This window comes from Eriocheir sinensis, unplaced genomic scaffold (genome assembly GCF_024679095.1).
Source record: "Eriocheir sinensis breed Jianghai 21 unplaced genomic scaffold, ASM2467909v1 Scaffold601, whole genome shotgun sequence".
Classification (NCBI taxonomy): domain Eukaryota; kingdom Metazoa; phylum Arthropoda; class Malacostraca; order Decapoda; family Varunidae; genus Eriocheir; species Eriocheir sinensis.
Genome location: NW_026111945.1, coordinates 95,743 through 109,193, shown reverse-complemented (window position 1 = coordinate 109,193; position 13,451 = coordinate 95,743). Strand labels below are relative to the sequence as shown.

At 45.6% G+C, this 13,451-nt stretch overlaps 1 long non-coding RNA gene across 2 annotated transcripts; it reads right to left on the bottom strand.

Moving 5' to 3' along the window:
• Positions 1-1,693: 1,693 nt before the first annotated feature.
• Positions 1,694-9,889, bottom strand: LOC126993329 (uncharacterized). 2 transcript variants are annotated; one of them, XR_007747625.1, is made up of 3 exons: positions 9,413-9,889; positions 7,305-7,360; positions 1,694-2,749 (listed from the first exon to the last, which is right to left on the bottom strand). It is a non-coding gene; the product is annotated as an uncharacterized LOC126993329 (long non-coding RNA). The 2 variants fall into 2 exon arrangements; XR_007747624.1 differs by lacking the exon at positions 7,305-7,360.
• Between the last annotated feature and the right edge of the window lie 3,562 nt (positions 9,890-13,451).

Below are 13,451 nucleotides of genomic sequence, written 5' to 3'. Positions count from 1 at the left end.
TCTCCGGAAGACGTATCCTCACCATTCCCAGTGTTTTGGCTTGTGTCCAAGTTTGACACTGAAGGTCTTGGACTATCACTGTCATGGAGGAAAATCAGGTCATGGAAGCACCACAATTTAGGTACATAGATATCCTCACTCCCAGCTCCTGACTTCTGTGAATGCTTTACTTTCTTGCTTTCACGCCGAAATTGGTTACGCAGCGTGTCTATTTTCTTTTTAATGTCATCCGTCGTAACGGAAGTACCATGCTCTCTCATCTCCGCAGCAATAGCCTTCACTGCTGTTATGCGTTTGTCTCTGTTCCTATAGCATTTCAGCTTCACATTCCACAAACATGGATTCTTACGGTAAAGGTCAATCAAAGTACTAGTAAGTGCTTTAGACCAAAAAATTGTTGGTGGCTCACTAGAGTTATCCAGGGCTGCCATCGTTAAATGTTCACTGTGCTACTATGCGGTGGGATGTGGGATGAAGGCCCGCTGTGGGTTCACGATATCATCTTGCGTCTGGCAGGGTAGAAACTCCAGCTACCGGGCACGAGCTCGGTGATTTCGCTCGGCGGGCTTTCGGGCAATGTGATCGTTTGCCCGTCAAATATGCCCGTTAACGGGCAAGCCCGCCGATCAGGCCCGCTCGTGTAGACAGGCCTCTGGAGCTCAGGCATCCGCCACTAAAATCCTTAGTAATAGCAAGACAGAGGAAACTCTTCCGGCGAGTGTGGGCGGAGAGACGAGGTGTGCTGGATGACCCGTGGCGCACGCCGTCAGGCTCACTTTGGCGACTAATACACCCACAAATAAACACATACAGAATTTTATTAATGTGGCTGTTGATATTGGAACAGGTTATCAAACTTTGAGACAATCAGTTGCTAGTTCAACGTCGTCTAGATGACAAACGGACTATATATTAAATCCCGCCCTAGCAGTTCATGAAGTTTATAAACGCCGCGGTGAAATCAATGAGACGCACAGACTATCATTTAGTCGGTTGCGGGTCGTCGGTCATAACCTTGCGATCGAGACGAGTAGCTGGAGCCGGCGTGGGCGGGGACGTCTGGAGGTGGCGGAGCGGCTCTGTCCGTGCGGGGCCGTGCAAACAGAGCTGCACGTACTTGAGTCGTTTCCTCTGACACAGGACATACGCACCAGATATAATTTTACCTCCTGGACTCAGCTGATTGATGATGATGGCCAGTTCCCTAGTGCGGAAATAGTGTATAAGGGTTCTTCCTTGCTTTCCTTAGGATGTCTAATGTCATGTTGTCTGACGGCCTGTAATTGCAACTCTTCCCAAGGTATTATACTTTTCCTGGTTCTTATTGTTTTCGTATTAGTAAAGTTGTGTAAATATTTTGTGTGATCTTCAAAGAAATGGAATTTGTGTTGCCAGATATTGTAATGACTGGAACTATAGTTAACGTATTATGTGATGCATCCAATATTCCTTTAGTGATGGTTATTAAATATGAACCATAAATGTTTGATAATTAGTGATTTCCGAATTTATTTTGCTAAAGACTTAATTACTTGAAATCTTGTATATACATAATTGTAAATTGTGGTCAATAGATGTTTACTTGCCTACTTACTTACTCTGTTTGTCTTGTCTTTTTATTCTGTGTGTAACTGTGTGTTTGCATACCTGTGGAGGGGGGGAGTGTTAGCGGTTGTAATAATAATAATAATAATAATAATAATAAACAGTTTATTGAGTGCCTGCAGCTGTATAGCTGAAAACATACATGTTAAAATACAATATTGAAATAAAATAGAAAAGAAAAGTACAATGTGAAAGGGGTATAGGGGGTCTGGGGTGGTGGGGGGGAGGTGAGGTGGTGGAATGCAGTGCGTTAGTGCTGTAGGAGGCGGTGTGGTTTTCCGGGGGAAGGGGTGTTTAAGCCCCAGGTCAAAAAAGGGTCAGGTCGCAGTTGATAGCAGGGGTGCAGGTAGAAGCGGTGTCGGCCGTCACTCAGCTTAGTGATGACCTGCTAATCCCTTCAGCCGGTGAGGCAAGATAGGAAGAGGTGGACCGAGAAGCGGTAGGCGTGGGAACATCTAACATCTGCACTGCCCCATGCCCCTGCCCCATGCCCCAACTATGAGTCCACCTGAATGACGGGCCTTAACACTGCACTGCACCTGAACCGAGTTCTCCCACCAGCATGATGGTCGGGCTGGTATACCTGAGGGCACCTGGGGACCGGCGTCGGCTGGATGGTAAGGCGGCGTCAACGTCACACTGGCCATTACTACTCTTCATTGTCTTCACGGCACCATAAACACACTGCACTCACTTTCTCTCACCATGATTAAGCTTGATGTCACAAAAGTTTCTTACAGTGTTGGGTTATTGGTGAAAAGGGAGAGGGGGATGGAGGGGAAGGGGAGAGGCCAACAGGCTGGCCCCAGGCTGTTCCTTACGGAGCACCGTGACCCATGTCTGACCTCGGTCAGGTCTAGGCCACAAATCGTGCGTGTGTGTGTGTTGAGGTCGTGTCGCCGCGTCATAAGCGAAGCGGCAGTGCATACATTCTACACTTCACACGTGCGCGCCTCGGCGGGAATCTTTATGAAATCATTGTGAAGACAGCGGCGGAGGAGGAGGAGGCAGGAGTGCGCCGCGCCGCCACTCATTAACAAGGCCAGGGTGCTCCTTACTCCCCGCTGAGGCGCGCCGTTACCGAGCTCCCACGTACCATTAGAGGCTATAATCTCGCTGCCAGATGAGTGTCCGCGCTTGGGTACTGTAATAAAGGCACTTTGATTATTCTGAAGGGGTAAAACTATCAATGTTTCATTCAAAAATAGATTAGATAAATTCATGGACAGCGATATTAGGTGGGGTTAGATTCACGGGAGCTTAGGTTCAAAGGAGCTGCCTCGTACAGGCCCGCTTCGGGAGGCTGCTCTGTGACCAAGTGGCTCTTCGAAAGCCAAAAAACGCGGAGGCGAGAACACCAGCAGCTCCACCGTAAGGGAGCACTCAACCCGCAAAACCCCGACTCGAATCACATTAAAGCTCGTTATGTAAACGCTCGTAGCCTATGTAACAAATTTGAAGACTTAGAAGTCCTCGCAACTACAAATCATTACCACATCATCGGAGTCACAGAATCTTTGATAGACACTTCAAATAGAGATTTCATTGCGGAATATAGATTACCGAGCTATACCATTTTTAGTCAAGAAAGAGAGAACAGACAGGGTGGAGGCGTTATCTTTTATATCCACAACTCTCTCCATCCAGTATCCGTGAAAACAGATATTATAACCAATGTAGACACGGTCTTCATTGAAATTAAAAATAAATCTCGTAAAATAGTAATTGGACTTATCTACAGACCGCCAAGGCAGACTCTTGATATCGACCACGCATTAAGTGAATTATTATTAGAAACAAGTAGCAGTTGCGAGGCAGTAATTGCTGGGGACTTTAACTTGCCAGTGAAAAGATGGGGTGAACCGTTGAACTGTCATACAGGGCTCGATGTGTTTACCAGGAAGTGATTTACATCAACAGGTTCAAGAACCGACTCGGGAAAATAATATACTTGACCTTATCTTTTCAACGACAGCTGATATAGTTACCGAAGTAAATGTTGGTCCAATTTTTAGTTCTAGCGATCACCGAACAATCACACTCAGCATCAATATGAAAGAAAGTAAAGTAACTCCTAGTAAAGAAACGGTGCCTGATTATCAGAGAGCGAATTTCGTAAGACGACGATCAAAGCTACATAATTCTGACCGGACTGAAATCACGGCGGAAACAGATAGATAAATCTTGGGGGGCCTTCACCACAATATTGAACAATGCCATAAGCATATTCGTACCCTATCGTAACAGACGTTCAGCTTTTAAGAAGAAACCCAAATGATGGAATAACGAAACTCAAAAATGCCTATCTCTAAAAAAACGTGTATACAGTAGATACATAACTCAGAGTGAGGCTGACAAACTAGAGTTGGACAGAATTCGCCGCGAAACCAAGAAATTAATAAAACGAAGCAAGAAAAATCTTTAAGAATATATAGCGGAAACGAGTAAATCTAATCCTAAAGAATTTTTAGCAATGTAAATAATAAAAAGTCACTCGCTTGTGGTATCTGACCGCTTGCTAATGATAATGGTAACCACACGAACGATGAAAATGAAATGGCTACAATCCTAAATAACTTTTTCTCATCCGTATTTACCGACGAAGATTGTTTATCACCTCAACCACCGGAGGTTAGAAGGACCGAAAAGATCTTAAGTGGAGTGCTCATCGTAGAAAGTGACAATTTACGCACAATTGAAAAGATTAAAATAAGCAAAGCTCCTGGACCAGACGAAATTGCCCCTAGGGTCTTAAAAGAAATCAAACATCAAATTTGTAAAAAGCTCTATCATATTCAATAAATCTTTAACAACTGGAAAAGTTCCGTCAGATTGGAAACTTGCAAATGTCACACCAATTTTCAAAAAGGTGGACAAGTCTCATCCAGGAAACTATCGACCAATTAGTCTGACATCGATTGTTTGTAAGTTAATGGAGACTCATTCGCGACAATATGGTGAAATTCTTCGAAGAAAATAATATGATAAATAATTCGCAACATGGCTTCCGTAGTGAACGTTCGTGTTTAACTAACTCACTTTATTTTTTTTCATTATATTTTTCATCGCATTATATTTTTCAGGTGTTCGATGAAAGCAGATCAGAAGATATCATATATCTGGATTTTCAAAAGGCATTTGATAAGGTCCCCCACCAACGATTGCTCAGCAAACTATTGGCGCACGGTATCTCGGGTAACTTCACAATTGGCTTGCGGACTGGCTCTCTGAGCGGAAACAGAGTAGTTCTAAACTGTGTTACATCTATCTGGCTCGACGTCAGAAGCGGCGTACCTCAAGGATCAGTGCTTGGCCCCATGCTCTTCTTAATTTATGTTAATGATATCGATGATGGGCTCACTTGCAAAGTATCAAAATTTGCTGTCGACACAAAAATTGCTAGTAAAGTAACTGCGACACTCGACGAAGAAGCTTTACAATCAGATCTAGATCGACTTGCACGTTGGGGCAATCAATGGCAAATGAAACTTAACGTAAGTGTTGCACATCTGAAAAAATAACAATCGCGTTCGGTACGTAATGAATAGCCAACAACTTTCTGCAGTAAGTAAAGAAAAGGATCTTGGAATCACTATATCAAGCAATTTAAAGCCCGGTCAGCATTGTTCAGAGGTAGTTAAAACTGCAAACAAATTGGTTGGCTTCATCGAACGAGTCTTTAATAATAAATCGGAAAAAGTAATATTAAAACTGTACAATTCGTTGGTTCGACCCCGTCTAGAGTACTGTGTACTGTTTTGGTCTCCCTACTACAGAAAAGACAAAGAAAAGTTGGAACGGGTTCAACGAAGAGTAACAAAGATGATTCCTAGGTTGAGAAATTTATCGTATGAACAAAGGCTTATAGAAGGAAAGTTATTCAGTCTATCAAAACGAAGAATGCGAGGCGATCTAATAGAAGTGTTTAAAATGTTTAAAGGATTCAGTGATATTGATGTGGAAGATTACCTTGCAATTGATCGATCAAATAGAACAAGAAGAAATCACAATTTGAAGATAAGTGGTAAAAGATTCTCGTCGCACGAAGCTAAACACATCTTCAATTGAGTTGTTAATTTTTGGAACTCTTTACCCTGTGATGTCGTTGATAGTACAACAGTTACGTCCTTCAAGAATAGATTAGACAAGTATTTTGAATCCAACCAGCAACTAAAATATTACTCATTGTCGTAATAACGTTAAAGTCTTTTGAATACTGGTGTCCTCTACTGACCTGCAAAAATATAATGAAAAAAAAATAAAGTTAGTTAGTTTAAACACGAACGTTTACTACGGAAGCCATGTTACGAATTATTTATTATATTATTTTCTTCGAAGAATTTCACCATAATGTCGCGAATGATAGTCTCCATTAAATTGCAAACAATCGATATCAGGCTAATTGGTCGATAGTTTCCTGGATGAGACTTGTCCCCCTTTTTGAAAATTGGTGTGACATTTGCTAGTTTCCAATCCGACGGAACTTTTCCAGCGGTTAAAGATTTATTGAATATGATGGAGAGCGGTTTACAAATTTGATGTTTGATTTCTTTCAAGACCCTAGGGGTAATTTTGTCTGGACCAGGAGCTTTGCTTACTTTATAATCTTTTCAATTGTGCGTAAAATATCACTTTCTACGATGAGCACGCCACTTAACATCTTTTCAGTCCTTCTAACCGCCGGCGGTTGAGGTGATAATCTTCGTCGGTAAATACTGGTGTGAAAAAAGTTATTTAGGATTGTAGCCATTTCATTTTCATCGTTCGTGTGGTTACCATTATCATTAGCAAGCGGTCCGATACCACAAGTGAGTGACATTTTATTATTTGCATAGCTAAAAAAAAAATTAGGATTAGATTTACTCGTTTCCGCTATATATTCTTAAAGATATTTCTTGCTTTGTTTTATTAATTTCTTGGTTTCGCGGCGAATTCTGTCCAACTCTAGTTTGTCAGCCTCACTCTGAGTTATGTATCTACTGTATACACGTTTTTTTAGAGATAGGCATTTTTGAATTTCGTTATTCCACCATTTGGGTTTCTTCTTAAAAGCTGAACGTCTGTTACGATAGGGTAAGGCATTTTTGAATTTCGTTATTCCACCATTTGGGTTTCTTCTTAAAAGCTGAACGTCTGTTACGATAGGGTACGCATATGCTTATGGCATTGTTCAATATTGTGGTGAAGGCCCCCCAAGATTTATCAATCTGTTTCCGCCGAGATTTCTGACGCTGAACGTCTGTTACGATAGGGTACGCATATGCTTATGGCATTGTTCAATATTGTGGTGAAGGCCCCCCCAAGATTTATCAATCTGTTTCCGCCGAGATTTCAGTCCAGTCAGAATTATTTAGAATTGATCGGAGTCTAACGAAATTCGCTCTCTGATAATATAATCAGGCACCTTTTCTTTACTAGGAGTTACTTTACTTTCTTTCATATTGATGCTGAATGTGATTGTTCGGTGATCGCTAGAACTAAAAATTGGACAAACATTTACTTCGTTAACTAGATCAGCTGTCGTTGAAGAAAAGGAGGAGGAGGAGGACCATAAATGAGTGGAGAGGAAAAGCAAGGATAAGATAAACAGAGAGAGAGAGAGAGAGAGAGAGAGAGAGAGAGAGAGAGAGAGCACCATTATAAGTTTATGGGCTATTAATGTGGTTTCCAACACTATATTCTTTTCCTCATTTCCTCACCTCTCATATTTATCGCTTACAGACACCCTCTTCTCCTTTTCCTCTTCCTCCTCCTCCTAAAACACAAAACAAGGAACGGGAAAATATGACTCAGAAAAAAGGAAACAATGCCACGATAAAATAAAATAAAAATCAAGCTACGAAGTCAAACTGAAAAAAACGAGGTAATGAAAAGATAGACAAAAAAAAATGATGAGTTATGAGAGGTAAAAAGGGAAGAAAAGATAGCGACCGAGAAAATGTTAAAAAATCAAACGAAAAAAAGTATTTCAGAAAAACGAAAATATGAAAAAGTGGAATGAGAGCAAAATGAAGTAAACATAAGAGGAACAAAGAACAACACCGACACAGGCAATACATGAAAAGAACAAATGATGCGAGGAAGAAATGACAGGGAAAGCTAAAAAGAAAACACACACACAAAAAAAACTCCGAAAGAAGCAGAAGAGAAAGAAATTACACAAAAAAAACGCACACACACACGCAAGGACTCCAGCTTCATTGCTTCCTTCAACAGGTTAATGAGAACAAGGAAAGCAGGTAATGCCAGGTGGAGTAATTAAGGCTGATTATGCACAGATAACAGGTGGGACAGGGAGAGAGGGAGTGAGAGAGGGAGGAAGGGAGAAAGGAACGAAGGAAGAAAGAAAAAGAAGAGTGGGAAGGTAGGAAAGAAAGGAAGGGAAAGAGGAGGGAATAAGAAAGAAAAAAAAAACGGAAGAAAACGAATGAGAAAAAGAAAGGGAGAAAAGAAGGGAGGGAGGACAGAAGGAGCGAGTAAGGAAGGAACGAATGGAAGGAAAAAGGAAATGGAAGGAAAAAGGAAAAAAGGAAGGAAAAAGGAAGAAAGGAAGGAAAACAAAATAATTGGGTAAAGAAAGAAAAGGGAGATAATAGACGGAAATGGAACAGGGATATGAAATAAAGCAGATAGAGAGTAGATATAGACTCAAAACAGACAAGGGAATGTAGCAGATATTCAAAGAGAGTTTAACACCGACGAAGGAGAAGAGAGAAGGGAGGGGAGAAGGAAGGCAGCAAGAGAGGAAAAGAGCGGAAAAGGATAAAGGCGATGAAAAGGGTATATGAAAGAAAGAGGGAGAGAGAAAGTGAGCGAGAGATAAAGAGGGTGATATTGTGCTGGCTAAACAAGGGGAAGGGAATTAAGGAAAGGAGGGAAGGAAGGAGGGAAGGAGGATAATGAGAAAACGATGCAAAGGAGAGAACAGAGGGAGAGAGAGAGAGAGAGGGTGGATAAACAAGGTAAACAGGATAACGGAAGATAATGTACAAGGGAAACTCTGATAAAAATGAGGAAGAGAAGGAAAATCTAATCTCTGCTAGGCAAAAATGAGAAAGGAAAACGTTATGATAGAAGAGAAGTGAGGAGAGACGCTGATAAAGATTGGAAGTGAAGGAAAATAAGGTAAAGAAGAGATAAAGGAAATATGAATTAGTGTGGGGATTACAGGCCACGGAGGAGGAGGAGGAGGAGGAGAAGAAACATAAAAACGGAAGATGACAAGAAAAAGAAGAGGAAGAGGCGTACAATGAGGAAAAAAGTGTTGAAGCCTAGATTGAAGAATGAAAAGAGGGAGAAGAAAGTAGATAATGGGGATGATGATGTAGAAGAAAAGAAAGAGGAAGGAGAAGAAAAGAGGAAGAACTGTTATGAACACAGTTAACTGACGTCTAGGGGTTGATTTGTGTTAGAAAGATAGCTATGAACACAGTTAACTGACGTCTAGGGGTTGATTTGTGTTTTTAAGATAGCTAACTGGGACATAACGTAATTGTAAGGTTAAGTGAAAGCAAATGGTACAACCTAATAAGACAATTACTTAGAACATATGACAATAGGCAATGACAAGAGTAGGTGGTTTGGTTCCCTGAGGTGATTAGTTATAGTTACAATTACACATAATGAACTATGAATGAATACTATCTTTGAGGAACCAAACAAGAATTACAAATGTGGAACGAAATATTAGTTCAATGAGGTGTTTTAGTTTAAAGTTAAGAATTACACATAAGGAATACAAATATATATGCAAGTGAGAATGGGTATGTGTGTGTCAGACCCCGTGGTGAATCCTGGTTTAGCTCACGATAAATTGAAGAGTCCTTGCGTCCTCGAAATGTGAGCTACCTCGGATGAGACTGTCGGGGTTAGCTTGTGGATGTCTATTTATAACCTCGGCGGGCGAGACGAGTCCGCAAAATTTGAAGCTTCGTGATATTCAATTGAATGATGGGTGAAGCCTCGGTGTGGAGTCACGAGTCCTCGGCGAGTGCGGCTGGAGCTTCAAGGATTCGTGCGTGAGTTGGTTATTGGTGAAGTGGTGATGTGATGATGGCGCGCTTCGAGGCTCGAGTAGACGAGGGTACCATAAGAGAACAAATACAACAATAAATGAAAATAATTAGAGAAGAAAAAAGAGAAGAAAATGAAAATGAAAATAATATGCGACTGTTAAACTGACTGTCTAACCAAATGACTGATAGAAAGACCTACTGACTGACTAAATGACTGACTGACTGACTAAGGGATTCTGAAAGGACCAATTGACTGACTATGCGAGTGGCTGACTATATAATGGGACGGCAAACTGGCCTATGAACTAACTGACTAACAGACTGCCCAACCTACTAACTGACTGTGAGAGAACGTACATTTCCTGACTATATGACTGAATAGTGAGGTGACAAACTGAGATACCAACGGAGTGGCTGACTGATCGACTGACTGTCAGACCAGAAATCTCTTTAAAAAGTTTCTTATGAGGTGACGGGCCCGTTGTGTGTGTGTGTGTGTGTGTTAGACGAAATTGTTTTTATTTAACTTCACTTTTCAAAGCAAAATTAATAAAACTTTTTTGAAGTGTGGTGGTGAGGGTGCGGAGGCCCCGGCAGTCCGTCCGTCCGACGGACTGCCGGGGCCTCCGTGACTAAGTGAGTGAGTGAGTGACGAGCCTTACCAAACAACTAACTTCCCAGAGAGAGAAAAAGAGACGGAGAATAAAGTGTGGAAAGAAATTCGGGTCAGTCAAATTAATTCCAAAGTTGAAACCGAGAGAGAGAGAGAGAGAGAGAGAGAGAGAGAGAGAGAGAGAGAGAGAGAGAGAGAGAGAGAGAGAGAGAGAGAGAGAGAGAGAGAGAGGGAGAGTCCTTCAAAAAAGTTTTATTAATTTTGCTTTGAAAAGTGAAGTTAAATAAAAACAATTTCGTCTAACACACACACACACACACACAACGGGCCCGTCACCTCATAAGAAACTTTTTAAAGAGATTTCTGAAACTTTTTTGACGAGAGGTGCAACAAGTCATCTAGGTGGTGGTGGTGGTTGACGGAATGAGTAGAAATGTAGAGGAGAGAAGAACTTATAAATATGAAGATAACGATTTGATAGATGGATAAAAACTAGAAAAAGAAAATGAAGATCACGAAGAAAAAAAAGAGGCAGCCTAAAATTCACACTTCACAATCGAAGAGCAACAGCAAAAAACGGTAAAAGAAAGATAAATATAAGGAAAGAAAAAGAAAGAGAAACGGGGTGAGGGGGAATAGGCGAATGTGGAAAGAAATTATAGTAATGGAAAGATTGCTGATAGAGGGTGGTGAAGAAGTGTACTGAATAATGAAACGTAAAGAAAATAGGGAAGATGGAAATAGGGAATGAAAAAATGAGGGCAGAAGGGAGCCAGTGAGTAAGGACGATGAATATTGGTCCCAGCAGGGATGATGATGAGGGTGTGGGGATGACGGTGTGGTGGTGAGGGTGCGGGGATGACGGTGTGGTGGTGAGGATGCGGGGATGACGGTGTGGTAGTGAGGGTGTGGTGGTGACGGTGTGGTGGTAAGGGTGCGGGGATGACGGTGTGGTGGTGAGGGTGCGGGGATGACGGTGTGGTGGTGAGGGTGTGGGGATGACGGTGTGGTGGTGAGGGTGCGGGGATGACGGTGTGGTGGTGAGGGTGCGGGGATGACGGTGTGGTGGTGAGGGTGCGGGGATGACGGTGTGGTGGTGAGGGTGCGGGGATGACGGTGTGGTGGTGAGGGTGCAGGGATGACGGTGTGGTGGTGAGGGTGCGGGGATGACGGTGTGGTGGTGAGGGTGTGGTGGTGAGGGTGCGGGGATGACGGTGTGGTGCTGAGGGTGCGGGGATGACGGTGTGGTGGTGAGGGTGCGGGGATGACGGTGTGGTGGTGAGGGTGTGGTGGTGAGGGTGTGGTGGTGAGGGTGTGGTGGTGAGGGTGCGGGGATGACGGTGTGGTGGTGAGGGTGCGGGGATGACGGTGTGGTGGTGAGGGTGCGGGGATGACGGTGTGGTGGTGAGGGTGCGGGGATGACGGTGTGGTGGTGAGGGTGTGGTGGTGAGGGTGCGGGGATGACGGTGTGGTGGTGAGGGTGCGGGGATGACGGTGTGGTGGTGAGGGTGCGGGGATGATGGTGTGGTGGTGAGGGTGTGGTGGTGAGGGTGCGGGGATGACGGTGTGGTGGTGAGAGTGCGGGGATGACGGTGTGGTGGTGAGGGTGCGGGGATGACGGTGTGGTGGTGAGGGTGTGGTGGTGAGGGTGCGGGGATGACGGTGTGGTGGTGAGGGTGCGGTGATGACGGTGTGGTGGTAAGGGTGTGGTGGTGAGGGTGCGGGGATGACGGTGTGGTGGTGAGGGTGCGGGGATGACGGTGTGGTGGTGAGGGTGTGGTGGTGAGGGTGCGGGGATGACGGTGTGGTGGTGAGGGTGTGGTGGTGAGGGTTCGGGGATGACGGTGTGGTGGTGAGGGTGTGGTGGTGAGGGTGTGGGGATGACGGTGTGGTGGTGAGGGTGCGGGAATGACGGTGTGGTGGTGAGGGTGTGGTGGTGAGGGTGCGGGGATGACGGTGTGGTGGTGAGGGTGCGGGGATGACGGTGTGGTGGTGAGGGTGTGGTGGTGAGGGTGTGGTGGTGAGGGTGTGGTGGTGAAGGTGCAGGGGATGACGGTGTGGTGGTGAGGGTGCTGGGATGACGGTGTGGTGGTGAGGGTGCGGGGATGACGGTGTGGTGGTAAGGGTGTGGGGATGACGGTGTGGTGGTAAGGGTGTGGGGATGACGGTGTGGTGGTGAGGGTGTGGTGGTGAGGGTGTGGTGGTGAGGGTGCGGGGTTGACGGTGTGGTGGTGAGGGTGTGGTGGTGAGGGTGTGGTGGTGAGGGTGGTGGTGAGGTGCAGGGATGACGGTGTGGTGGTGAGGGTGCGGGGATGACGGTGTGGTGGTGAGGGTGCGGGGGTGATGGTGTGGTGGTGGTGAGGATGCAGGGATGACGGTGTGGTGGTGAGGGTGCAGGGGTGACGGTGTGGTGGTGAGGGTGCAGGGGATGACGGTGTGGTGGTGAGGGGTGCAGGGATGACGGTGTGGTGGTGAGGGTGGGGATGACGGTGTGGTGGTGAGGTGCAGGGATGACGATGAGGTGGTGAGGGTGCGGTGATGACGGTGTGGTGGTGAGGGTGCGGGGATGACGGTGTGGTGGTGAGGGTGCTGGGATGACGGTGTGGTGGTGAGGGTGCGGGGATGACGATGTGGCGGTGAGGGTGTGGTGGTGAGAGTGCGTGGATGACGGTGTGGTGGTGAGGGTGTGGTGGTGAGGGTGCAGATGACGGTGTGGTGGTGAGGGTGCGGGGATGACGGTGTGGTGGTGAGGGTGTGGTGGTGAGGGTGCGGGGATGACGGTGTGGTGGTGAGGGTGCGGGGATGACGGTGTGGTGGTGAGGGTGCGGGGATGACGGTGTGGTGGTGAGGGTGTGGTGGTGAGGGTGCGGGGATGACGGTGTGGTGGTGAGGGTGTGGTGGTGAGGGTGAGGGGATGACGGTGTGGTGGTGAGGGTGCGGGGATGACGGTGTGGTGGTGAGGGTGTGGTGGTGAGGGTGCGGGGATGACGGTGTGGTGGTGAGGGTGCGGGGATGACGGTGTGGCGGTGAGGGTGTGGTGGTGAGGGTGCGGGGATGACGGTGTGGTGGTGAGGGTGCGGGGATGACGGTGTGGTGGTGAGGGTGTGGTGGTGAGGGTGCGGGGATGACGGTGTGGTGGTGAGGGTGTGGTGGTGAGGGTGCGGGGATGACGGTGTGGTGGTGAGGGTGCGGGGATGACGGTGTGGTGGTGAGGGTGT